Source organism: Erithacus rubecula, assembly GCF_903797595.1.
Source record: "Erithacus rubecula genome assembly, chromosome: 6".
Lineage (NCBI taxonomy): Eukaryota > Metazoa > Chordata > Aves > Passeriformes > Muscicapidae > Erithacus > Erithacus rubecula.
The window spans coordinates 49,771,869-49,797,441 of NC_136688.1; the positions used below are offsets into that span (position 1 = coordinate 49,771,869).

The 25,573-nt window shown below is 38.3% G+C and overlaps 1 long non-coding RNA gene across 1 annotated transcript; it reads right to left on the reverse strand.

Annotated features, from left to right (window-relative positions):
• Positions 1-1,720: 1,720 nt before the first annotated feature.
• LOC306803176 lies at positions 1,721-23,189 on the reverse strand. Its single transcript, XR_013774567.1, has 4 exons — positions 23,118-23,189; positions 16,501-16,643; positions 14,415-14,502; positions 1,721-4,887 (listed from the first exon to the last, which is right to left on the reverse strand). It is a non-coding gene; the product is annotated as an uncharacterized lncRNA (long non-coding RNA).
• Positions 23,190-25,573: the final 2,384 nt, after the last annotated feature.

A 25,573-nucleotide genomic window follows, 5' to 3' on the forward strand; every position in this document is an offset into this window, starting at 1 on the left:
GGCACACAGCTTGGGCAAAATAGTTAGATGTTTGACCCATTTGGGCTCCAGACCTTCTGTCCCAGCTGTATCTGTCCCCTTTAAGACTAAAGAGAATTTTACCTTCCTGAAACAAGGGAGGAGAGTCACCAAGAGAAAGACATTCTCTAGCACCAGGCTCAGAGCAGTGTCTGAAAGGCACCAGAACAGGGATTCTGCAGCAAACACCAGGAACCAGCCAGGATTCAGAGCAGCAAGCTTGGTTCTACAAGCAAAATGAGCATCCAGGGGTTGCACACCAGCTCAGCTGTAGGACAGAACAGGTTCTGGACTGCAGCCCCATGATCCCATTTCCAAACCAGTGTGGGTGAGAGAACTAATAATTGTGACAACAATTTTTTTTCAGGAAGACTGAACACAGGCAATAAATCAAATAAGGACTGGCAGCAATTAATGCTAGCTGGGATGTCCCTATTCTTGTAGACAAGATCTGCAAGTAAAGAAAAAATTTTAATCAATGGCAATGTAAAACTTCCTCCTACTGTGTTGCAGTCTTAGAAAAACAGCAGCTCAGTAAGGTAGAACTCATCTTGGGGAAGAAGGATGCTCCAGGACAAGATTTGTTTCAGTCTCATTTTCCACAGAAATAATTTAGAAGAATTACGAAAGATCTTAAAAGTTGACTCATGAAAGCTAAGTGTTTCTGTAGAATGTGATAAATTTCATAATAATTTGAGACACAAGAAGAAACTGCAGCTCTGTGTGGTAGAAGGAAGACTCACTGAATGTTGTTCCTTTGGAAATGTCATAGAGGGAATGCTATTATATAAATTGGTTTATGGTATTAATAAGGAGAGCATTCAAAGGATGATTGCTGGCAGAGGAGAATTTAACCTGGCCGAAAATTTTGAAATTACCAAAAGTAATCGGAACAGTAATGAAAAATTACAAGATATGTGAGTATAACTCAGAGACAATCAAACTGCCTTAGTAAACAAAATATGAAGCCAGTTGGAAGGAACTTGCTCTCCTGAGAGTTGTTTCCATGTGGAGGAGCTCATTTTACATCAGGTTGTCAGCAGAAAATGGCCCAATGTTGCAAGTTCCTGAATTTACAAGGCTGGGCACAAAATGCAACGGTGCATTTTCAAACTCAGGGTACAAACCCCACCAAAGCAAAGGATGAGGGGTAAGATGAGCAGGGGGAAAGGTTTAGTGCTGATGGGAAGGTGCACATCCCATCTCCCAGGTGGAGGGCTCTCTGCTTCCCCTGGGATTTCATCAGTTTTGGTAGTCTGAGGTCCAAAGTCTGTTAGGCAGTGAGCACTCCAAATAGCTAAAAGATAATCTCTCTGGTTTTATGAGCACAAGCCATGTTTCTTCATATGAGGAGCTCATCCAGCTCCATGTAGGTTAACAGTGGAAAACAGGTCTCTGTGAAAGGTCTGCACTGAGGCAGCAATAGGTCAACCAGTGCTGATCATTATATATTTGGGAGGTTCTGTGTGCCTGCTGGAAGAGGCTGAGACAGGGTACCTCATCTAGATGCCAGAGCAAGCCTTCTATGCAGGGAAGCAAACTGAATGAGGTGGGAAACAAACTGAATGATGTAGGAATAAAAAATTTAAGAGAAAACACACATCTAATTCAAAAACTACTGAAAAAAAGCAAAGAACAAGTCAAAATAAAGAGGTTAAATGAACAGGAGGTTAAATGAACAAGAATTAAGCATAATTTTTATTCAAGAAATTAAATCTCTCTTTTTGGCAAAACATGGTGGAAGACAAGAAGAAAGGAAGGGGTGAAGGACAGGAAAGCCATCAGTGTCTAATTCACCATCAAACATTCCAAGCTTGGCAACGTCCACAAAAATTCTGCATAGCCACCAAAACTTTTACAGGTGTGTGTATTGTACAACAAATATACAGAAGAATATCAGCATTGATCATTAAATGTTCTGCTGATGTTAATGATAAAGAAATGGATAATTTCATGAGGAATAAAAAATGTGGTTTTATAGATTGTTTTAGTTATTAACAGACTGTGGTTTTTGTATTTCTCCTGCTATACTTCCCCTACTTCTTTAAATTCATGGACTTCCTGAACTTTTTTGATCCAGACTGGTATGTTTAATTAGTGTATGCCCTGTCAATCTGTTTATTTCTTTGCTAATTTTGTTTTGAATTTTTTTTTTTTTGTTTCTCTGATTGTTGAAGAGAATTGTTGTCTCCTCAGCATAATGTACCAATGTGTAATGTAAATATTTAAGTTTGTGAAAGGTACTTAAAAAAGCTATTTCTTTTTATTGCTTTGAAACTTCCATGTCTCCACTCTTGTATATAGAGGGAAAAGCTCAACAGTTTTCTTATTTACAACTTCACTGTTAATAGATCTTTCCTTTTCAAGTTGAAAAGTAATTTCTTTGTCGCTGCTTTACATGGAATAATTGTTTCAAATTTCTGGTTATCCTTGTTATTCTCTATGTCTTTCCTAGATCTACTTTGCCCACTTTAGTTCCAGTTCTACTTTATGGAATGACCAGATCTACACACTCTGTTCAAAATGTGCATCATTCAAAGCAGCATGTTGATATCTTGTCTGCTTTCAGCAATTCTCCAGAACTGTTCCTCTCTCAGGGAAGTTGATGCCAAGATTTCAGATTTCTTTCCTACCATACCTTCATTCTGTTTAAGAATTCCTGTTGATCATTTGTGAACAAAATAAATTCTCTGGCAGTTGCCTCTTCGGAGCTTCCCAAAATTCTTCAGGTTTTTCCCCATCTTTAGTACTCTTTGCTCTTCCTCTGGTAGCTCTTATGCCCCTTTCCATTTCCCACAACTATATATGACTATTTGGGAAGATGTAATTTTAAGAGCTACTTTCGTCTTTAATTTGGCTGTTTCATGAAGCTGAATGCTTTTTATTTTGTGGTTGGGTTTTCATTGAATGGTTCTGTTTTCATTGAATGATTCTGTTTAATTAGCACTGTTCATTAGCTGCAATCCTCTGATGTGGTGGTTTTAAACTTTCTCCATGTGAGCTGTAAAAATTTGTCTTTCTAGCTGCTCCTTTTTAACTTCCTGTTAACTACTTTTCTCATGGTAATATGTAACTCTACTCAAGAATGAAATGCTATTGTACTTCATCCCCTTTCCATCAATTCAGTTCAGCATACTTATGTGAAACTGTATCACAGTCAAATTGCACAGTTCCTTACTTAAAATGTGTTTGGTGGGGATTATGTTTGTTTATTTGTTTGTTTGTGGTCTTTGTTAGGTTTGGGTTGTGTTTTTTTAATGTAGATAAAAAATTCTTATTTCTAAAAAGAAGGATTTCAAGACCTTTTCAGAAGCAAAATCCTTTTGGATAAAGACAAATCCTGCCTTTTGATAGTGAAGATGTAGATTTTTCTTCATGGTAAATATGCAGTTGCTCCTCTGTGCTCTCACTGTTTACATTGGGGTGAACTTAAAGAACAAAAACATCTCCTGCTGCCTTAAAAAATATAAAGATGTATAAAAGGTTGAAAGGCAGATGGTGTCTGCAGAGGACCACTGCTGCCCCTAGGCATGAACAGGAAAAGGCAAGGCTCTGACTGTTAGTCAGGAACCCTGGTGAAATGGCCAATATAAGCTATCTGAGTCAAATGTAACACTTCTGAATTGTGATAGAGGAGTTAGCTATGTTTACAGAAAAGGAAAAGAATCCCAATTATTTACTATGTGATTGCTATAAAGGGGAAAAAACTGGCTATCTCACACCCCTGCAATCTTTTCTGGACAGCCTTGGTCTTCCACCACTACCTTTAATTATATTTCATTGGTACTAAAGTAAAATTGTGTGGCACACTCCCTGTCCTGGTTTGAGATTTGTCACAAAAATATTATGTACTTAAATTTTCCTGAAGTGAAGTCCCTGTGTTACAGCCCAAAATAGAGCCTCAGGCTGCTGTGAGTACATGTTGTCCCTCACTCATAATTTTTTCTTGAGTTCTTATTTTGCTATTTTGGAGAACACTGGCAGCAAAGACCATAAGAAGTGGGAATAATGTCTGAGTGAAACAGACAGGAGCACAACTTTTCCACAAGTTATATCATATACTCATTGTTCATTGTTTCTCCATATAAAATGTTTCCTGACATCCTATAACATCAGGGCCAAGACTAACTTGTTTTATGTCAGCAACTGATGCATATATTTTAAATTAAAATCAGAACACTTGCAGGGATTGTCTGTTTGGAAGGCAAAATAGACCAAGAGGTATTTGAAGATCTCTTCAAATTCCTACAATGCACATCTGTGATGAAGTAAACACAGCAAGGAGCTTTTGCTAGTGACATAAATAGGATCAGATATGAAAGATCTGGATTGTAATGTTCTGGTACTTGAAAACATAAGCCAGGGAAAGAATTACACCATAGGTCATAAGATTTGAATTTAAAACACCGAATTGAAGTAAATTATAGAATTCATAATTTTTTTAAAAAAAATCCACATATACATTATTCAATAATTAAGCTGAAAATTTTGCTTTATCTATAAGCATCTAACAACTTTCTAGGATAAATGTCAGGTATTCATTTCACACAGTCAGCAAATGATGCATATATTAAAATGAGTTAAGATACATATCCTAGCTTAGTGGGATGAAAATAACTTAAAGGTGATATCTCTCAGAGCTTGTACTTCTAAGAGAAGAGTCAGCAAAACTTGCAAGATTACCAGAGAAAACATTATAATCAGTGTGAACAGCATGCACACTTCTTGACAAATTTCTACTTTTTTCCACTTTTTCTCTTCTGCACTGGTTATGATAGAGGGTCAGAGAAAAAGATAATCACTCTTTGCTCTGTGCTTTAGAATGGTTTGCATGGTCTCATCTCCTCATCTTCTCTCCAGGCTCCTCACCTGTGTAGAAGAGAAACAAGATGTCACCAACTTGATCAGCAGGGATTAAAGTTAACTCTAGATGCTTAAGTGCAAACCAAAATCCTTCTTTCCTACTAAAAGACCTGATATTTGCCTAAGCTTTGTAGTTCACCCAGCATATAGATTGTACCTGCAAACACAGGGAATGCCTTGGCATTGCACTTGAGAATTCTCGATCTCAGTCAGGTTTGGGTAGAGAAACCAGAGGAAAAATCCTCCTGAAGTTTCAGTCCAACTGGTAAAATCAGAACATACCTAACATGCTGACTAGTTCCTTTTCTTCTGAAAATGTAATTTGGGCTGCTACTTTTTTGTATGAGTAAGTGAAACATCCTTTAATCTTGCTCTTCAGAATATTTATTCTGGAGATGGGAAATCTAGGAGGAAGAGGGAATAGAAAAGAATATGAAGAATGATCAAATGTAAAAATACAAGGTAAGTTAATGAGGACCCACACAGAACTCCTGTAGAATAAGAGCTAAGTCTTCAAGGCTGTTTTTTAATAACATCAGCCAGAGAAAAGAGTGAATGGGATCAAAGTGATTTTTTGTTGCATGTACTTCCTCAATTCTCACAAAATCCCTCTGCTTGGATTGCAGCTGGTGGAATGGGACCTGAAATTCTACCTCTGAGAACAATTTAATGGGCAGTTTTCACATTAACAAATATGTAGTTCACAAAACTAACCAGCAGAGAGCAACACTATTTAAATTTGAACTGAGCGTGATATCTTGACAAACTAATTATTACATTACTGTGCATAAAACTGTATAATGCAGCACGTTAAATGTAATGCTCTGTTACATTAGTCACAGCCACTCACTGCCAATGCATTCCAATGTAATGTCTAACCCAGAAAAACATGTATGCAAATCATCTGCATACTTGCTTTTAATTTGCATGATCTTGAGGGGTTCTTCTGAGGTTATGATGTATGGCAAACTTGCAAAATTAAACACAGATGTACTTTTATTTCACACACAAAATTTAACTGCAAAGCTTTAACAAGGAATTTGCACAATGAAATTACTCCCTCTAGCCACCATAAGGGGTCAGATGGTTCAGAATGAACTCAGTTTGTGCAGGGTATATTGGGCAAATAAAAACCATCTGTTTTATCTGCAAGTTTTCCTGTATCTGGTAGTGGAAAAAGGTTACCATCTCCTTTACATGACAATCCTTGAAAATTCCTAGTCTGAAACTACTGCAATCCCTCTCCTGTTGTAGCCACTGGCCAACAGCCATAAAAACTGTCTGCACAGGTTGGGGCATTGGTGAGGTGACCTGCTGAGCTCAGTCACCCTGAGAGAAGCCCTACAGCCTAGCAATGATTTTTTTGCCCTTGTCTCTGTTTTTTTCAGCTTCCTAAAGATGTAGAGAGCAGTTTAAAATGCAGTTGTACCAAGAATGGCAGGGAAACAGGCTTTCCCAGATGGTGGGGAAGCCTCACGTCTATCCTGGTTCCACAGAATTATACTGGAAGATGATGTGTCTGCCAAAGAACAGAGTTTCTTAATGCTGTCAGCGAGCAGAGCATCTCTGCCATTCTCAGCCTGGAGATGTCTTGGAATAGTTCTGAAATTGATAGTAAGAGATGCTGTAAGGTGGCATGGATTCCTTAGCAAATATGGAATAGGTTCTGAAGGGGGAAATCCTGAGCTGCCTCAGCCATATAGGATCTCTAATATTCTTTTCCAATCTGCATTATTTTTTCCACTGAGGCTGAACCCAAAGGTTATCATAAGACACAGACTAGCCCTTTCAACTACTTTAAATGGAAATTAAAACTTTTGTCTTAAACATGTTCATAGAAAAGAACAAAAACTAGGGGGAAGAAGAGTTTAACTAGTAGTGTAGCATTAAATTTGTAAAGTTAAGTGGCTCACTGAGCATCTTGCAGCAACATAGTAGACACAGTATATTGAAGCAGAGGCAGGTAACCAACTCTCTATGAAAATCTTTCTGTTTTGCCAAATTAAATGATTCAGTCTGTTTTCATTCAGGTTCACCCACAATGCATTCTTAAAGACTGTCTTGCAAAAAGGGATACTCAGAGTAAATTTTAATTAAGTATTGCTAAATATTTCCAGAAGGTGAATGTGAAATTAACCTAGAGATTTCACAGCAGCAGTCTCATCCAAGAAACTGTAGCCAGCTAGTTAGGAAAAAGGAGCTGTACCACACATCTAAAGTACTGGACATGTTATGAATTATGAGAGTTCAAAACAAAGAATGGACAAAAGATGTAGAGGTCAATCAGAAGTCATGTTGATTTCTTAGTCAGATTAACTTCCCAAAGTTCCTGGAAGAGTATAGAGATCTTTACAACACAACTATCACTCAGTAAACAACCTCCTTCAGAAGATCCTCCAAGCTTGTCTGTATTCCTGAAATCACAGTGGAATGATGTAATATACAGATTTAAAACAATAATATGGGACTTTCAATTTGAAGAAGTGTAACAGCACTGAGAGGAGTTAAAGAGGTACTTTTTCATTAGTTGGTTCTGTTCCTTTTTGGTTGCTTCCTAGTCTGCTTGTCCTGGCATGGTTGAACAGTGAAAACCAACTGAACTCAGTTTCCACTCTGATCTAAAATGTAGCAGATGATGCTTTCATTACAAAGGGTGAGTAATGTCTCACACATTTGCATTTATCAAATTGTTTCAAATGCAGCAATTAATTGAAGTTTCATATAATGCCAGGAGCCATCCTACCTTGTGTAAGCATGGTACAGAAGACTATTAGAGCATCTTTCTCTTAGGGCATTTAATGTGACATATCTGGTCATTTATTTCCCTTGGACAGTACTGAGTACATTGTCAGTATTCTTCCCCTATTCCTAAATACCACAGGAATTTATGTCACTGATGTCTATGGGGCTGGATACTCATTGAAAAGATGACAAAGCTCCAACTGAAAACTCAAATCAATAGGAATAATCCTCAAGGACAACAGATGCAAAGGAACCCTCAGAAAGGAAGGTCTTCTTGCAAGAGAAGTTATGAATCCCATCTGAATTGGAAGAATTAGGACAAAGAGCTAAAAGAATAAGAGTTAATGAATAAAGGGACTGCATAAGAGGCAAAAGACCCCTTTGTCTTCTGGAAATGTTGCTCAATTCCATCATAGACTTTCTGGCACTATGGCAAGCTTGAGGAAAATGGAAACTGAAAAGCATCTTTTCCATTTCTTGTAATATCTCCTTGTCTGCTTTATCTTCTAATTTTTATCAAGAGCATTATTTAAAGTAAAGAAGCAGAGACAAGGCAGGCCAGAAATTCATTTTTTTGCCACATGGTGTGGTGTGCTTAGCACTCCCTCCTACTTGTGCCTGAGCACAGCCCTGTCCCGCTTGATAGCTGAGATGTGTCAGCTTAGAAGGTACAAATTGCTACAAGATTCAGAGGATTCAGCCTAGAGAGTATTTATTCCAACACCTTTGGGGCTGTGGAAACATTAGGCTTGCATAACCACAATCAGGACAAAGGCATAGCCTCTCCAGCAGCCTTCCTGCTGTGCAGAAACAGATGGCAAGATACAGGAATTACGAGCTCTATTCCTCACACATAGACCTGATACTGACTTGTCGTTTTCATGTTTTTTATCACCATCAGGATCTCCAGAACTACATTGGAGGAAGATATTCTGGTCCCAACAGACATATACAAGGAAATCATAGGCCATCTCTCCCTAGACAATCTGGACAAACCTCCCCTGCATCAGTCATTGCCTTGCAGCAAGGTCAGCTGTGTCTGGAGTGCTGCCCCGGTGGCTGAGGCTGACAGTGTCTTCTCTTTTTGCATGCTTTACACTCCAGCTTGCTCTATTTTCTATGTCTGTTGGTTGGGTTTTTTTGCCACTGATGCCTCTCTTGGTTAGCTGGATGAGCTGGGAGTCAATTGGGATAAACAAGGATACCCAGATGCAGAGGAAAGCACTGCTGTAGCATGGCTCTTTCCAGGGGAGCACATGGATGTATCTTCAATGAACACCTCAAACATCACTTCTCACTATCACCCAATCCTGACCCACCTACAGAGTTTCTGGACTCTTCCTTTCACCAGCTATTTCTAGGATCTTGATCCTCCCTTTCAAAGACACCCACATTTTAAATTGAAGGCCATGACATGAAAATTAAACATGTAGAGAAGACTATAGCTGTAAGACAAGCACACAGCAACACTTTCAGCCTCCAGCAAGCCAGAACCCATAGGTTTCCTCATTCTGATGTAGTACTTGTATAGCAATAAAATATTGCAATAATATTGTATAGCAATAAATGGATTATTCTTCCATGAATCTGTCTGGAAAGACTGCAAATGGAATTTCGTGACTTGGAGGAGGCTCAGCTGTATTTTGTTTTAGCACCACTGCTGAGCATGAGAAGACACACTGTAGTCTGATAATATCTTCCTTATCAGCACTTTTCAAAGTTCTAACAAATTCCTCAGTTATAGGTGAGTGAATTATTTGGGAAAATATTCCCAGTCACACATCAAAGATAATTCTTTAGCTGTGAGTTTGGTTTGGGAAAATCAGTATCTAAGTATCCATCATATGAGCACACCCCTAGCAAATTGCATGCAGAAGAGATAGTAGGTACCACATAAATCAACAGAAGGGTTAGAGGGCCAGTCTTCTGGAATTATGACTTTCAGGTTAAAAAACAAAAGCATAAATTTTAAAAGTGTACTTTTTACTAACTCTTTCACAGATTGGCTCTAGAAAATATGAGAGTTCTGAAAGCTTTACTTGGAAGATGGCATAATCTTCAAAATCATCCCAGTGAGTACATTGCCAACAAGTTATTTCAACACAGCTGCTAATCCATCATGTGCATTTTATGGAAAGAGTTTCCTCATATATCAGATCTGTTGGGCTGCAAGCTGGTCATTGCATGTTGTGTCTTCACCTGAATTTTTTGACTGGAATAAAAGACAAAAGCTATCAACCCTCCATGTGCCAGGTTCTTGAATGACAGAGATAAAAATACAGTTTGGAAGCTGCTTATTGCCATATCATGCATTTTTGAAGTAGTTAAAACTCCAAAACCCCAAATAAATAAGTTGGAATATCATTTGCTGAACACAAATTTCTAGATGTCTGCCCACAAGGGAAAGAGAAGCCACTTTTTGTATTTGTTGAACAGAAAATGTGGCATTGCAAAGTCTATGAATTACATAGTGTTCTCCCTGAAAAATAGAATTGCATAATATGTTGTTTTACTACTGCACGTAGTAAAAAATCATTCTTAGGTCCCAAAGCCAGAAAAAACAACACATGAAAGGACAAACTGACTACAAGTTCACTGCTTTGGATATAAAAAGGTATCTGGCATGATGAAGTCTTTTTTAGTCCATGTGGTTTTCATTTGAATTGGTTCATGTAAGGTTCTTTCAAGAGGAGGAAAAAAATGCGATAAATCTCCTTAGGAATAGAGCTGTGCAAGCTTGGGAAACTCGCTGGGCAAGGCAGCTTCCTTTGTTCGCCAGATTCTAGGGGCACAAGGGCCTAATGAGAGCTTAATTAAAATTGATGTGAAAAAATTAAACACTTTAAAGTATTGTTTGGGGGCTTGCAGAGCTCATGCCAGTGAAAGTTGATAATTTTGTGGGTTTGGAATTTAATTAAATTAATTTCTTTTTTTTTTTCATTTACAGAGCTCTGTTGCTATCTCTTTTCTTTCTGTCTAAGAAACAAACTAGAAAAACATTGGTAGGAAACAGCCCATCTTTCTTTTTTTCCTCAGTTTCCCTGGGTCCAGGAGAATGAGTATTTTAGTGTTCACGTCAGAGTTGAGACGTTCTTCTCCTTTCAAGATATTTTTCTACGTGGTCTTTTGCAGGCAAGCATGAAATCATTGTTTGAGCTCTGAGCATATGTGCATTCATGCTAGCATCCTTGGACAGAGCACTCTGCTGAGCACAAATGGATATTTTCTGTCTTTCAGCAGGGGCTTTAGCTTGGGCTCAGCACTGCAAATGCAGTAACATGGCTCCCAGTTCAAGGCTGTCATACATCCAACTGGCTCAACTCTTGGGCAGCAAAACTTGTATTCTGCCTGCAAAAGGCTATGCAGACATTCTCTGATGCTCATTCACACTGAGCTTGATCTGATGCCTGCTGGAATCAGTGATAGTCTTTATACTTCAATAGGTTTTGCAATAAACTTCCTTCAATGCCTTGCAAGAAGTATTTATCACTCAGAACTTCCAGGGACTTCAGTGGGCTTCAGGATGCTCAATATCTAGATGTGGTAGATTTTGCCATTTCAGTTCAGACAACCCTTTCACACAAAAATTGACACTCGTGTTCCAAGCAGATTTCCAGCTTGGTGACAGATTTAGAGCATGAGCACCATTTACCATTCATCATCTCCAACCTCTGCTTGGAGAACTTTGAACTCTGGCAAGTTTGTGGACAAGGTTGGACCTCACTTTGCTTGTAGCATTGCCTGATTAGAGCCTATTGTGCACCTGTGCAGAAAAGGGCTGGGAATCAGTGGTGTTACATCAACCCCATGAGCTTGAATAGTCAGAATTCATAAGGTTTTAAAGGCAATATATAAGTATATAAGACTTTATAAGGTTGCTTGAAAGAGAAATGGCATCACAAATGGATGCATTTTTTACATGGAACAGTTTTCTCTAGGTCCTTAGCAGTGACACTCTCCATAGGTATTCTAACAAAGTTTCAGTGTCAGGTAATTAATTCTCTGCTTATTTTTGCATCAAAAATATTTACTCAAGCTAGAACAGAAAAGTTTAGTCTATTTGCAATGATTTTTTGGGGTTGTTGATTTTTTTCATTTGGCAAAAGAAGCTAAAATAAACAGGTCCTTTTGTTTTTGTTTTTGTTTTGTTTTTTTTAAAGCAATCTGGTTTTGGGAGGAAAACACCCACTTCCTGAAGTAGTTAATCTTGAAAACAGAATTTTGGGACCCCTCTCTTATAACTTTGTATTACAAACCAAGTAGAAAAACAACTATCTGAGTGGTAGAGCAACATGATCAGCTGTTTTTTTGCTAAATTAAGCCTTTCTGTGAGCTAGGCCAGTGGATATCAGCTATCTCTGGATATGAATGTATTTGTGTCTCAAGGGAATATCATGGGTATTTTGATGAATAATCAAGCCTCTAGACAGCACAACAGAGACTATCTCTTACATATCGTTCCCAGGGAAACCAAACTGACAGGAGAACTTTCCAAAGAGGAAGCAGCCATCTCAAAACACTGACCAGATGTAGGTGGATGTGCTTCACAGAAATACTTGTGGGTTTTTATCTCCTTTTATCTATTCCTTAACAGTACATAGATCTTTTAATCCCATTGCTCCTGCAGGTGAATTCACTTCACTAATAAAGAACATCCTTTGCCAGCCACATCAGTTTTATATTTGTATAATGTCCAATGCAGTCTGTTCAATAAACACAAAATCCTTTCCCTGGGCCTCAGAGGTGTCAGGACAATGGACAAAAAACCTGGTTAGAAGCATTTGTCCAACTTAACTTTTGCAACTTTTTTGAAAATAATTTCTTCAAATCACCTGAAACTAAGCAATAAAGCTCAAGTACTGTAATTTCATGTATAAATTTGTTCTGTAGTAACCATCCCTACCTCTGTACCAAAGCTAGCTTCTTATGTTATATGCACTCTTATCTGATATTTTCTTTTAGTAGTCTCATCAATACAAAGAATTTTTAAAGCCAAGTTATGGCAGTATCAGAGTCAACCCAGAATCTTTTGATCAAATAATCAAATTAAATATCAAAAGGCAATTAAAAAGATTTCAGTCTACCTCCAGTTTTCAGTCAAGCATGATGAAAGCATTATTATTATTTTATTACCTTCCATTTTCTTGAATCCTGCCATATGGCTTGAGTGATGTGGATCCACAATTACTGAAGAAAGTTTAACTTAGATCAAAGCACCATTGAATTCAAAATGTCACTACTTTCTCTGAAATTCTGCAATACTGTTCCATGGATTTCTTTCTGACCTATTGCCTTATATTACAGAAAAGTGTCAGTTTACACAACACTTTTTACATCCACAAAGACATCAAATACATCACAAAGAAATACTATTGCATTTAGATTTTTCATATCATGTCATTTCTTTTCTTCATCTTCAATTAAATATTCTTATCAGGAAGAAAATCTTCCTTTTTTTGTAGCCACGGTATTTAGTATCCTGGGATATAATGTGAACAGTATGCTCTTGCTGTAATTATTAGAGATAGATTTGTATTATGTAATTTATGCCTTATACAACATTAAAAATCAGTATATTTCTGTGCACAGAACATTAAAAATCAGCATATTTCTGTGCACAGAATATTTCTGATTTAAGGGGACATATGACACCAGTTGCACCTGGATGAAGTGAAATACAAATTAACAGAAAAGAGGCCTTAAGAGTGACTAGTGGGATGAATATGCTTTCCCCTTTTGGCCATCCAACTATGCTGGCTGCAAAGCAAACCAGCTCCATGAGCTCCCAGAATTGTTAGGATGACAAGAAGATTGCCATCCACTGACCTGAATACTGACCATATAGTACCTATAGATCAGCATTAGGAGGCTGAACTCCCCAAACTGCCCTCCATATATAGAGCAAATGGAAAGAAATCGATTCCTTAAGAGGAATTCAAAGCGGGATGTGTCCTGAAACACTGCTTGCAAAGGTATTTTTGTGTCTCCAGTGATTTTAGGAGGACTGAAGAAAGCCTCTTAACCTGGGCACTTTGTAATTAGATATTTGGTGATGTGAGTGCTCTGGTGGTACAGGCACAGGGTAGCTCCATTGTTCCTTTGAGGACTCAGCCCATTTTTTCCCCATTAAACTTCCAAAAATTTTATAGCAAGAGCTGTGGTCTTTCACTACCCTTTACATTTCTCAAAGCCCAGACATCCATCTGCAGAGCAGTAGAGAGATCAGACACCAAGAGAATACTGAAAAAGAAACCAAAGAGAAGCATGGAGAGACAAGGTGTGATGTGAGGGTGAGTGTGAGTGTGTGAGTGTGAGTGTGAGTGCTTCTGCCATGATGGCTTAAGTATGTTTTGGTGTTGATACGTAGCAAACAAAGGACAAAATAATTTCAAAAAAGTATAGCACCAATAAGGTGATTGTGAGGGAATGTAATTAAGGGGATACGAGGTTGTGAGTGCTGATACAACACAGTGGAAAGGGAAAGGAAATCAGAGGCATGGGAACATAATGGCTAATGAAGGATCTTAGAAGCTGAAGCCAAGAATTTAACTTCATAAAAAGTACATCAGGAGCCCAAGGATGTGCTCTGTTCAAGCAGACAAAAGCCAGACACAGTGGGGCTTGCTATGCAGCTCTGGGTCATTATTACATGTTGGTTCCATTATTTCTGTCTTCATCAAGTGTTATTAACTCATCATCACCACAGGCTGCCTTTTTGTCATGTTAAGCTTTGTACTCTGAGCAAAATGTCATTCATTGCTCATAGCTCCCTCCAAGCAGAGGAGCAATACCTTTGTCACTGGAGGGACAGTCATGATACCTGAATTCCTGGAGCTGCTACAGAAGTGTGGCAGGTCCTGCCAGGGAGCTGGTGCCTTTCTGGAGGAAAATAGAGCATCAACTCCATATGTTAAACCTCTAAGGTGCCTAAGTGTGTATAGCCAAAATTTTCTTTACTGTCAAAAGCTGCTAGGGTTTGGGACTCAAATAAAAAGATAGCTCGTTTGAACCCTAGTTTTGTTTAAAGCAAAAAATCTATTTAATCTTTATTTTTGAACAGTTATTGCCAGGATTTTTTCAGTACTAAAAGGAGGTTTCAATGTCAGCTATATAACTATCTAAATATTTGAAAAGTGTCACCAGATTCCATGAGTTGTCCTTCACAACAGATGCTTCAACCTTTACAAGAGTTATAACTGCAATTTTGACTGAGTTTCCATTCAGATGCACATTAGGAATGGTTTTAATCAAATTAACTAGGTGCCACTCATCAAATAAATATTTACAAGTAGGTATTTTTTACCTGTGGTGGGGGAGAAACAGAGCAGACGTTCCTAGAAAAATTTCCTGGCTACCTGTTTCTGGTGCTTTTGTTTCTGGCTTTCATTATTAAGCAACTATTCACTGCTTGATAAGCCCCTGATGTCAATTCAATCCTTTCATACTTCAAATGGCTCTGGGCTTTGGTTTAACTTGCAGCAGATTATTCTGTCTTTTGCATTGAGTTTAGCTGTCTGTGACTTCCTTGCAAAAGCAGGTACTTTCGTTGTGAATAAATCCTTCTTCTTTGAGATTTTATTCAGCTTTGTACACACTGACACTGCTCTCTGTGTTTCTTTTGTAACCTGCTCTGTACCAAACACAGGCATCTTCTAGGACACTCATCTGTGCCCTGCTCAGTTTCTTCTCACTTTCAAAGAAAGGCAAGGCAAGTCTAGTGATGGTTGTAGTTTATCTTTTCTTGACTTGCTGCCACACAAGGTTAGCAGTGGACTGAGCAGAGGAGTGATGGTGATTTGTTTCCCCTGTCACAGAGGTGTAGTTCACCCTCAGAAGGTGTATGGCAGGAATGTGATGTCCCTATTTCAGTGAGCCAGAGACAAAAATCTCAGCAGCATATGACCAGAATCAGATATTCTGCTCTGCTGTGCACTGCAAGATCTCTCACACCAGCTGGAGGGGTGTCACAGCTGCAAACTGAGTGAGAAGTACCTGGGTTTGCCTTGGGCATGGGGCCAGACACAGAATTGACACAATCCCACAACCATGCCCAGCTCCCAAATGCGTTGCTTCTGTTAAAAATCTCCATCCCTTTTCTGAAACCCGTTTATTTTAGGGAACATCTGTTGTGCTGGTGTAACTGGAGGGCATGTTGAGCTGGTGTAAACAAGCCCAAGGGAAGTTTCATGCTGTCTTCCCACCATGTCCTCTTTGTTCTGCTCCCTTCTCATCCCAGTGACAGCTGTGTCCTGGGCAAAGCTTACCATTTCCTTGGAAAAGTGTGGTATTTTTAGTCTGATTTCCTAATAACATGAGAATTGTGAGATCATGTCCTTCATGTGTTTGTGGAAAAGGCCATTGCAGAAGTAGCCTACAGCCCTTACCTTTCCTGGTAAATTTTTTATCCTGTTTATCAGTCTCAAACAAACATGCCAGAAGGTTGAAGGGGTCTGAAATAACAAATGACTGGTATATCTCCTGAGAAAAAAGTGCCATGAAAAGGAAGCATGGTAACAGCAGCACACCAAATAATAGCCCTCAGAAAATGTACAGGGTTTATTTTCTTGCTTCTTTGTATTCATTAGAGACAAATGTACAAGAAACCTAACTCCTTCAGTCCTGCTGCTAGTTGAATTAGTTTCGGTTTATTTGTAAGGGTCCTCTCACTGGGCACTCCTTCTAGTCTCACTTGGGTATGCAGACAAGACTGACAGTGCAGAACAGTCTCCTGCGAGCTCTAATGACCAAAACATGGGGAATAGTGTCAGAAGACACTGTTTATGTCTTCTGCTCTCAGTTTCCCAAAGTCTCAGTACTGTGAATGCCCAATGCTTACACCCTTGCTTATGTTTGGGGTTGGCTTTTTATGGTGTTTACCTTGCTGTTTCCACATCCACTGATGTATGTGGCAGCAGAGGGGTGAACTGGGAGCAGTTTCATCTGTAGAACTCTATGTACAGCAGATCATCTGGCCATACACAGGAAACCTGGCCTCCACTGACAGGTTTTCCATTTTCTATCTAGAAAATTTTTGTAAGAAAGAGCATCTATTAGACCAAAGAGTCTTCACTGAAAAATGCTAAATAGATAATATGCCAAAGAATGTTAATAATGAGTAATGGGCTGTTCAGATATAAGGAGGACGCCCAGCTCATTGAGTCTGACATCTTAATCTGACACTACTTCTCCAGTCTGTGAAGTTGTGCCCTACTAAATGCCCAAATTTCAGTAAAGTAAGAGTGACCTGGAAGTTAAATTAAACATTCAATTGTCATGAAAGAAATGACCTTGCTGCACATTTTAAATTCCAAGAAATTCCATCAATCTGTGTAGACAAAATGCTTAGGCTTCACACTATAAAAAACCCCAAAACAATGGGCAATGGGCAACTCAATCCCTTTGTAAAACTGTGTAATGTTCTAACCTATGCTTTTGCTTGTTACAAAACTAAATTGACACTGAATTTAAATTTTAAAAGTATTGTAAAGACAATTTCATTTTTTCCCCTTTGTCCTTAGTCTGAAGTTAACTTTAGGTTTGATCAACTCAGAGACTTATTTTCTAGAAGCTACTGGCAAGAGTGATGAAACACTGTCATGAATTTTCATCTTGTTCCATTACATTCCATCAAAAATACTCAAAAGGTTATCCCTGTGTATTATGCTAGGATTCCTCAGACAGGCTATGGCATCTGTGAAAGGTTCTCAGTAAATACTGGGTTTATTTCCAGGTACAATTTTGGAAGATAACAGTTACACAACTTTCCAAAGAGCAACAGCATCCCAGCAACACAAATTTACAGCCAGGACCAGAGTTATGGCATATGGATCAGAACTGTTGGTGGCTCAAACCACAGAGTAAGCTGATGCTTTCCTGAAAGAAAAAAAGTTTAAAAAAAATCTCAGCTCTGTTGGTAGAAAGGGGAAAAGCTGGCTATCAAAATTATATTACCTTACTGTCTGTCAGTAATGTAGATTCTGGAAATTCAGGTAAATAGGAAAAAACGCATTTAATAGAACAGGAGCAGATCTGGTTTTGAAGCATCAGCTTCAGCTGGGGAGATAATGGGCTATTGAAAAGCCTCCTTGTGCTGGATGAATTAGACCTGCTAGGGAAGACATTGTTGTGCCATCTCTGTCTCAGACATCTGAATTTTCTTTCTGAAGCCTTTTCTATTTGTTTCTGACGTGAAATTTTACTTTATTTGCCACAATAGGGTAGTGTATAGTCTACCTCCCATTAAGGTCCATGGGGAGACTTAATAGAAGTGGGGTTGGCAAACAGCCCTGGTCCATACTGCATTGTTTGAAATAGTTGCTCAACTTCCCATCTTTGACATTGTTTTCAAACATACAAGCTTTTTTTAATGAAAGGAGTAAACTCAAATGTCAGAACCATTAGATTTTCTTTTATCCTTCATGAGCATGACTGACACAGGATATAGCTATAAAAAGTTGCATAGACCTGTTAAATAAGAAGAGTTCTTTATGAGAAAAGCTACAGAAAGTAGAGAATTGCAAAAAATTGAAGAATGACAGTATCATATTTGTAGATAAGATGAGTACATGAAAGAAGGAATGCTAAGGAGAAAAGACCAAAAATATGTGGAGGTTTTATTAGTGAACAATCTCATTAGAATGATTCACAGTTGAGCAATTTTGCCTTAGAGGAGTTCCTTTGATTCATGGCAAGAAACTGGGAGGCTCTGGAACCAAAGAAAACCAAGAATTAGTCATGGAAAACACCAAAAGTTTAGAATTTCAAACGTAGGTGATTATTCCAAATGTTTTGAATCTTGTAGCATTGTAGTGTTAGATGTCAGATTTCATACTAATATTAGATGTGGACACTCTGTCCCAAGACTATTGAGATAATTTCTGCAGTACTGGACCAGGATAAGTTTTAACTGATTGGTTTCTCAGGAATATTTGTCCAACTTGTTCTTAACAATTTGCAAGGAAGGAAATAAAATGCTATTCCTAATCTGCTCCTGTATTTTATTATCTATACTGATCACTGTATATCCACCTTAGACGAGAAGACGCTGGACTAGATTTTCATAACTTATGTGTCATTTTCCAACTCTGCAGATCTTTAGAATCATACTTTCTGTCCAAAAGTGCTCTTCCTGTTGTCTTTGGGGTAAGACAAGACTAACAAACAACTAATGAAAACTATTATTGCTATTTCAATGGCATTGGCATTGCTATTGCTATAATTAATGGCATTACTATTTTACTTTGTTTATATGAGGGGTTGGGAAGGAAACCAAGAACGAAACAAAATTTTGGAGGACTAATATGCAAACCTTAGGGAAGTGGGATTCCATCTAAAATGCTGGCAAGCACGAAGTGGAATGGGAAGTGTAGTCAAAGTCATTTTCCTGCTCCTGAGGGCAGTCAGACATCAAGGTACAGCAGGATTGGGCTATGTGTCAAGGGAACGTTGTGGGACAAAATGAGCATCTAAACAGTCCAAAACATCAGCTTCCTCCCAACAGATTTCTCATCAATATTCCAGATTCTACAAACACCTACCTCCAAGATGCCCCAACAGGTATAGTTAGTGACAAAGTGGAGAGTCAGCATTGTGCTGCCAAGTAGCAGAAATGCAGCCCGTGAGAAAATCCCTGCTGAATCGCATGACCTACACAAGTGTGGCATGCCCACCAACACCCAGGCCTGCAACATCCATTTGTCATCTTTCCAGGAAAATGTTTCCAACACTTTAAAGTTTCCTGCACTTATTGGAGATTTTGTTTTTTGTGGCATTTATGTCCATTTACGTAACTTCTGTAAATCTGTTGCTAATTGTTGTATTTGCTTCTTTATTTAATTTGTCCGATGCCCTTTGAGTGGTTTTAATAAAATCACATATTATGACTAATGGTCTCTGTCCCCCATCAGAGAGCACTTTTATGTCTCAAATAAAGAAGGTTTGACAACTAGACCCCACGCCTTCATTCTTTACACATCCAAGTCTCCAATCCCACCCTTTGACATAATGGGAGCCCTTCAGGATGGGACAAGGTGACACTCACACTGTGCAGGCTGGGAGGGCATTGAATCCACATGGTAGTCAAGTTTCTCACTCAGCTCAGACAATAATGAAGCACTGAGACATGGCCTTCAAAATTTCAAAGGAAATTGTAATGTTGTGTTTCTCCCCCCCATTCCCATATATATCTATATATATCCATATATATCCCGTATTATATCCCATAATCTGCTCAGGTTATAATCAACAGTGCTGCTTACAATGGTGCATTTGGTCATGAGGGCTTTATTCAACTCAAACTGGTTTTGGAGAGACAGATAAGAACACAATAGCTAAAGGCTGATTTGAGCAATGCCACCTAACCATGGTGCTTGTCGAGGTCCGAGTCAAGCCAACTTTAGAAGAAACATTTGCAGTTGAAACACAGATACAGCTATGAATCCATTGTCTTACTCCCTAAACTGTGGGAAGCCCAGGACACATTGAGGTCTACTGCACAGCAGTGGGCTGTGTGCCAGGATATCCCCTGGAGCAGACACAAGATTACATCTCCAGTCAAAGAGAATCCCAATTGCATCTGTTACCCTGTAGATGATTTGGGAAGAAAAGGGTTGAAATTTCGAACTCTTAGCTAGGTGATATAAACATTTGAATGTGCATATATAATCTTTTAGACATAAAATGCTGACCAAATCTGGGGCTAAGTTGGATTCAGCAGCACCTGAATTTCCTTCTGAGAAAGAGTTTAGACAGCAAGAGGATAATTTCTGAACTTCAAAATTCAATGGGAGAGTCTCTCTGACAGTTTTGTCTATCAACTGTACCTTACCATCAAATCTTGTTAAACTATTGACCTATTTATAATCAAACTTTGTTAAATCACACTGCTTTATATCAGTTAACATTTTGCTGCTTCTGTCTTATGAAGTGCAACACTCTACCTGTGGCAGAAATGCACTTAGAGCACACTCAGGGTTTACAGTGTATTTGGTACATTCTAAATAAATATCCCTCTGGATAGATAACTGTATAACTCAGCTATGACCAAAGATCTAATTCACAAAAAATTGAATATGCTAATTGTTGCAAAAGAAAAGTTACTCAACAGTGCTGGTTAGATGGGACCAGAAATGTCTCTATCCTTAATAAGGCTGTTCCAGGAAAAGTTAATCCACAAGTAACTACTCTTTTTCATTTCCTCTACTCTCCTCTCTCTGAAGCCAAATCTGCTTGGCACTACAGCAGCTGGCTTCCAAGATAAGGCTGAGAGATCCTGCAGAAACATGCTATGGTTTCTGTGTTTGCACAGATGTCAGCAGCTTTCTGCAGAGCAGGGATCCCTCTGGAGTGGCTCTTAGGGACTTCACAGTGCTGTGCATTCCTGGACCCTCTCCTTATGCAAGCCCAGACTGATCACAGAAACATCACAACGAGAAATGTGGAAATTTGAAAGGCCAATACCATCAAATTCCACAATTCCAATATCTCCTAGCACAACCCTGAGCTGTGATAATGCGGTGATAATTGGCCCCAGCAAAAAAGTCTGGTATGCTGGTCCAGAAAACAGTATTAGTATTCCAAAGAGTGTCAGTGCAATGTTTATATACTGATTAAAATGAAAATCAGTAACTTCAGTAAACAAATTAGCCTAAAACGCCCATTGCCAAAGTTTATGTGCAATATAATTCTACAGATCCATCTTCAGTGGCCCATATCCATCTCACTTAACTAACATTTTTAAAATACCACCATTCACATAAGGCATTTTTATAGATATATAAGATACTAAATGTTGAACAAACCATTACAATTCATGATATATTAGTGATTTCTTTCCAAAACAACACAAATTATAATGTCGAAACATTCATTTTGATAATATAGAAAAAGCAGGGATTTTCATTTCAGCCCCTCAATAAAATAATTATATCTGCTTATCCTGGAATTCATTTGAAAGTTGATGGTCTGAAATCCTAATCTTGACATTTTAAAAAAGTAATTTAAAAATAAATCTCTATGCTTCATTTTTGCAGAGATGCAAGTTTCAAAACACTAATCAAATGGGAAGCATTTTCTTTCTCAAATGAAAAAATATTGATAATAAACATTATTTTGGTGGCTGGATCTTTATCTGAATACCTGGCAACTTGGAGGAAGGATATTTCTTTCAGAAGTAAGTTTGCATGCAGTAAGGTGTGTGTCTTTCTTTCAGTTCCTAGTCCCAATTTCATTATAAATTGCAGTATGTTTTACTTTAAAACAACACTTGGAGGAAACATTTGAAGCAGTTTGAAGTTGATCAAAGATTTTTGCTTGAGATATTTCAGTTTAAGTATTTACTATTGTATATTAAGAAAACTATGACTGCAAAAATCAGTTCAAACTCAGAATGAGACAACTAGGATATATGAAAAAAATGTTACTGAAACAAATATAATGAGAAAGGACAAAGGAAATAATATAATCTACAGAAAAATGCCACTGAGATTACCCAACACTCTGATAAACAAAATTTGCATTGGGTAAATAAGAAAGGAAGAAAACCAGTTTGTATTGCTGGGGTGGATAAGAACAGGTCACCCAGCACAGGCATTCTGCACCAGAAGGAAGAGTTTCTCTTGGTCTTGGCTTTGGGTAAGCTGCAGAGGCCATTCAGTTAACCTTACAAAGTCATTTAGAAATTAGAAGAGCTAATAAGTATCTGGAGTATGATGTTATTGCTCTATTTTCTTCATAACTTTGTTGCAAATTCTGCATTTTCATTTTTCAAGTAAACCTATTTAAATTCTGCCTTGTATTTTTCATCACATGACAGACACAGGTGAAGCAGGCTTTAATATCAAATTGTGCCATTTTCACTCTTGCAATGCCCTAGAATAGGTCCAGCATGTTTAGAGAGAAGATGTGCCTCTGGCTGTCCTGTAAAGGACAGTAGAGACATTAGCAAGTGTCTCTTAGTCTTTTTTTGTGTCTTTTGCTGAGGATGTCAGGGCCACCAGTGAGTATGTGGCACACATGGGTGCTCTTCACATGTTACCCACTGGCTGCTCAAGGGCTCTTCGTGAAACAGAAGAAAATAGAAGGAATAGAGCAGTCACAGCACAAGAAGAAATGAAGAAATGGTGAAGAGGTAGGACCTGGAGTTAACAAAGAATTTACGAGATCAGGAGATGGCAGAGACAAAGATGAGGAGGGGCAGAAGGGAAGGACCAGCCTGCACCCTGGCAGGCTTGCATGAAGACAAACTGGAGGAAATCTCAGAGGGAAAGAGGAGGGGTCATGTAGGACCAAGGTATGAGATGGGAATTTGAGGCTCAGTGTCACACAGGACAATCCCATGAAACCGAGCAAGGTACAGAAATAAATGAAGATCAGTTTATACTGACATAAATAAAGTGGAAATTTATTACTTTACTGAGCAAGATGTCAATTCTTAGCAACCTCAAGCAGTTTGAGAAGTGACTAAAAAAAGGTGTCAGTGATGAGCTGTGGGATACCTCCTTGGAGAGAAACCTTATCCTACAGGTACAGAGATTTCTGTGGTCCAGAACTGCTGCATAGAAGAACCTGTAACAAACATTCAGAAGGAGATAAATAGGACAAGCTCATGTAATTTCTTCATGTGATTTTAATGTACAGGAAAATCAATGTACAGGGATTTCAATGTACAGGATTTCCAGCAGAAAGAAATCACTGAGAATTACTATGCAAGCACATAGTCTGCCACAGGAAAAAAATCAATAATAAAAAGCCCTACTGAAGCATTTGCACAGTAAATGCAACCAGCTTGAACAACAAATTATAAAAGCATTAATAGCAGCACAAGTTGAGAAGCTGGTATTATAACAAGAAACAGTGGGCCTACACTCATGACTAGCATGCAGGTGCTGGAGAATATACACAGTTCAGTCACCATATGATCAAATTGGCTAAAACAGTTGTGACCATCTTAAGTTAATTATGTGGTATTCTGCAGAATGAATGGTGAAACAGAATCCTTTTGGGTCTAAATCATCCAAGAGAAGAAGAATGAACAAAATTATGTTGTTGCAGTCCTGGGAACCAGCCATGGGCCAGTACAGTGAGAGTGGGGAACTGAGCCCTTGTTAACATTATTAAAGGCAGAAATCTGACAGGGAACAATCTCATTTGAGAAGACCTTAATTTCCAGATAGAGGTTGAAAATCAACTGCAGCTTTCTGCCAGGTGCAGTAAAAAGGTCTGGAGTCAATTTCATGAGGCTGTAAAGAAATATAACAAAAGCAAACATAACCCAAGCTTTAAATGACCCCAACTGAGCTCCCTCTCAGAAATTTGTGAAGCCAAATTAGCCACTTGGGCACTTAAGAATGAGCAAGATTTCTTCACTCACATGCCCTGACCTGTGGAAAAAAAATTAAAGGAAAGATATATAAAGGGAATAATTTGCTACAGGCTTCAGTAAGAGCAGTAATGTTGACCACCAGGGTGAAACTGGGATGTGTGAGAATGGAAGAGGAAGTCAAATTCGGAGTTTAAAATAGTCTAGTTCAATATCACATGTTCTGTACTCCAGAACTGATCAGAAACAGATGAGGAGAGGAGAGGAGACCAGTGCCAGGCAGTTCTTTGAATGTGCCCCTGTTCTTTGAATGATCACTCTTAGCGTTACCATGAGTGTGCAAAAACTCCTGCAGGACTCTGCCTTATACAACACAGAAGCTACAGCCTCTCCTTAAAGGAGATTACAGAGACTTTTCAGGCACCCTGACATAAAATTATATTTAATTCTTACCTTTCACAACAAATACATCAACATAACAAAAATTAAATAATTAAACTGCTATGCTCAGTGGTACACAGTTACTTACAATATACACTCTGGGTGGAGAGAGGGATCCTGTTATATTTTAAAATTAAACTATTAACTTATCATTAAGAGGCATCAACGGCTTGAGGAAAATTAGAAGATGATAAAAAATTAAATGAGAAGAACCAGAATTAAACCTCAAACACTTCATGCTTCATACTAAAGCCTCCACTTCATGACTGTAACTGCCCTTACAAACAATGCCTCCTGTATGGCCAAGAAGCTCAAATTCATGGTCTCCTCTGCACTATTTGGTAATTCACAAATTGTTTTCAGGTGACAATTGAATTTCATCCATAGATTTTTACCTAGTAGACCTTCCCACATCATTTGTTGAAGTGTTTCTTGATCCTCATCACATGGCAAATAAACATCTAAAGAAAATATGTTGTCTTTTGTGCCCACCACATTCTACAAGTTCTTATTAAGCTGCAAAATAAGTTTATATAAGCCCCGAGTATGATCAATCATTGCTGAGCCTCAAAGTAACTATGTAACTATCTCAAATTGGGCATTGTTTTTGTTTTTCTAAGAGTCTGTTCTCATAACCAATTAATTTCTAAAGAATTTCAGAGACTCACCGTTTTTTGAGAATGATGTTTAATTGCTGTGTAATGAAGCTCAAAAATAATATTGATCCAGACGCTAAAAAAAAAGTTCTTAAAGAATTTCAGTTTAACTGGATATTTGTCCCATCAGAAAATATCATCACTGTGCTAATGTATTTGCTGGATGCAAAATCAAGACCTATTTTCAAATATGTTTACTGAGATTGTCTCAATAATTTATCCTTTGACATTTTCTTGCTAATGACTGAGTGCTTAAATCAGTAAGAGAAGGAAGAAATTGCAGGTTTAATAATTGATATGTACCAAAAAGTCATTACCAAATTATAGCACTAAATGAGACTCAGGTAGTGCAATGTGAATATCCAATGGAACTTAAAGGTCCAGGACAGTAACTGTATTTGAGCAAATATTGTGGGGAATCCTGTCTTCAGTCCCTGAAAAAACCTGAGGCTTTTGAACCTTTGTTCTTTTGTTTGAGGAAATTCCATTAACATAGATGTTTCCCACCAGATTTAAAATAGCCTAAAAACTATCT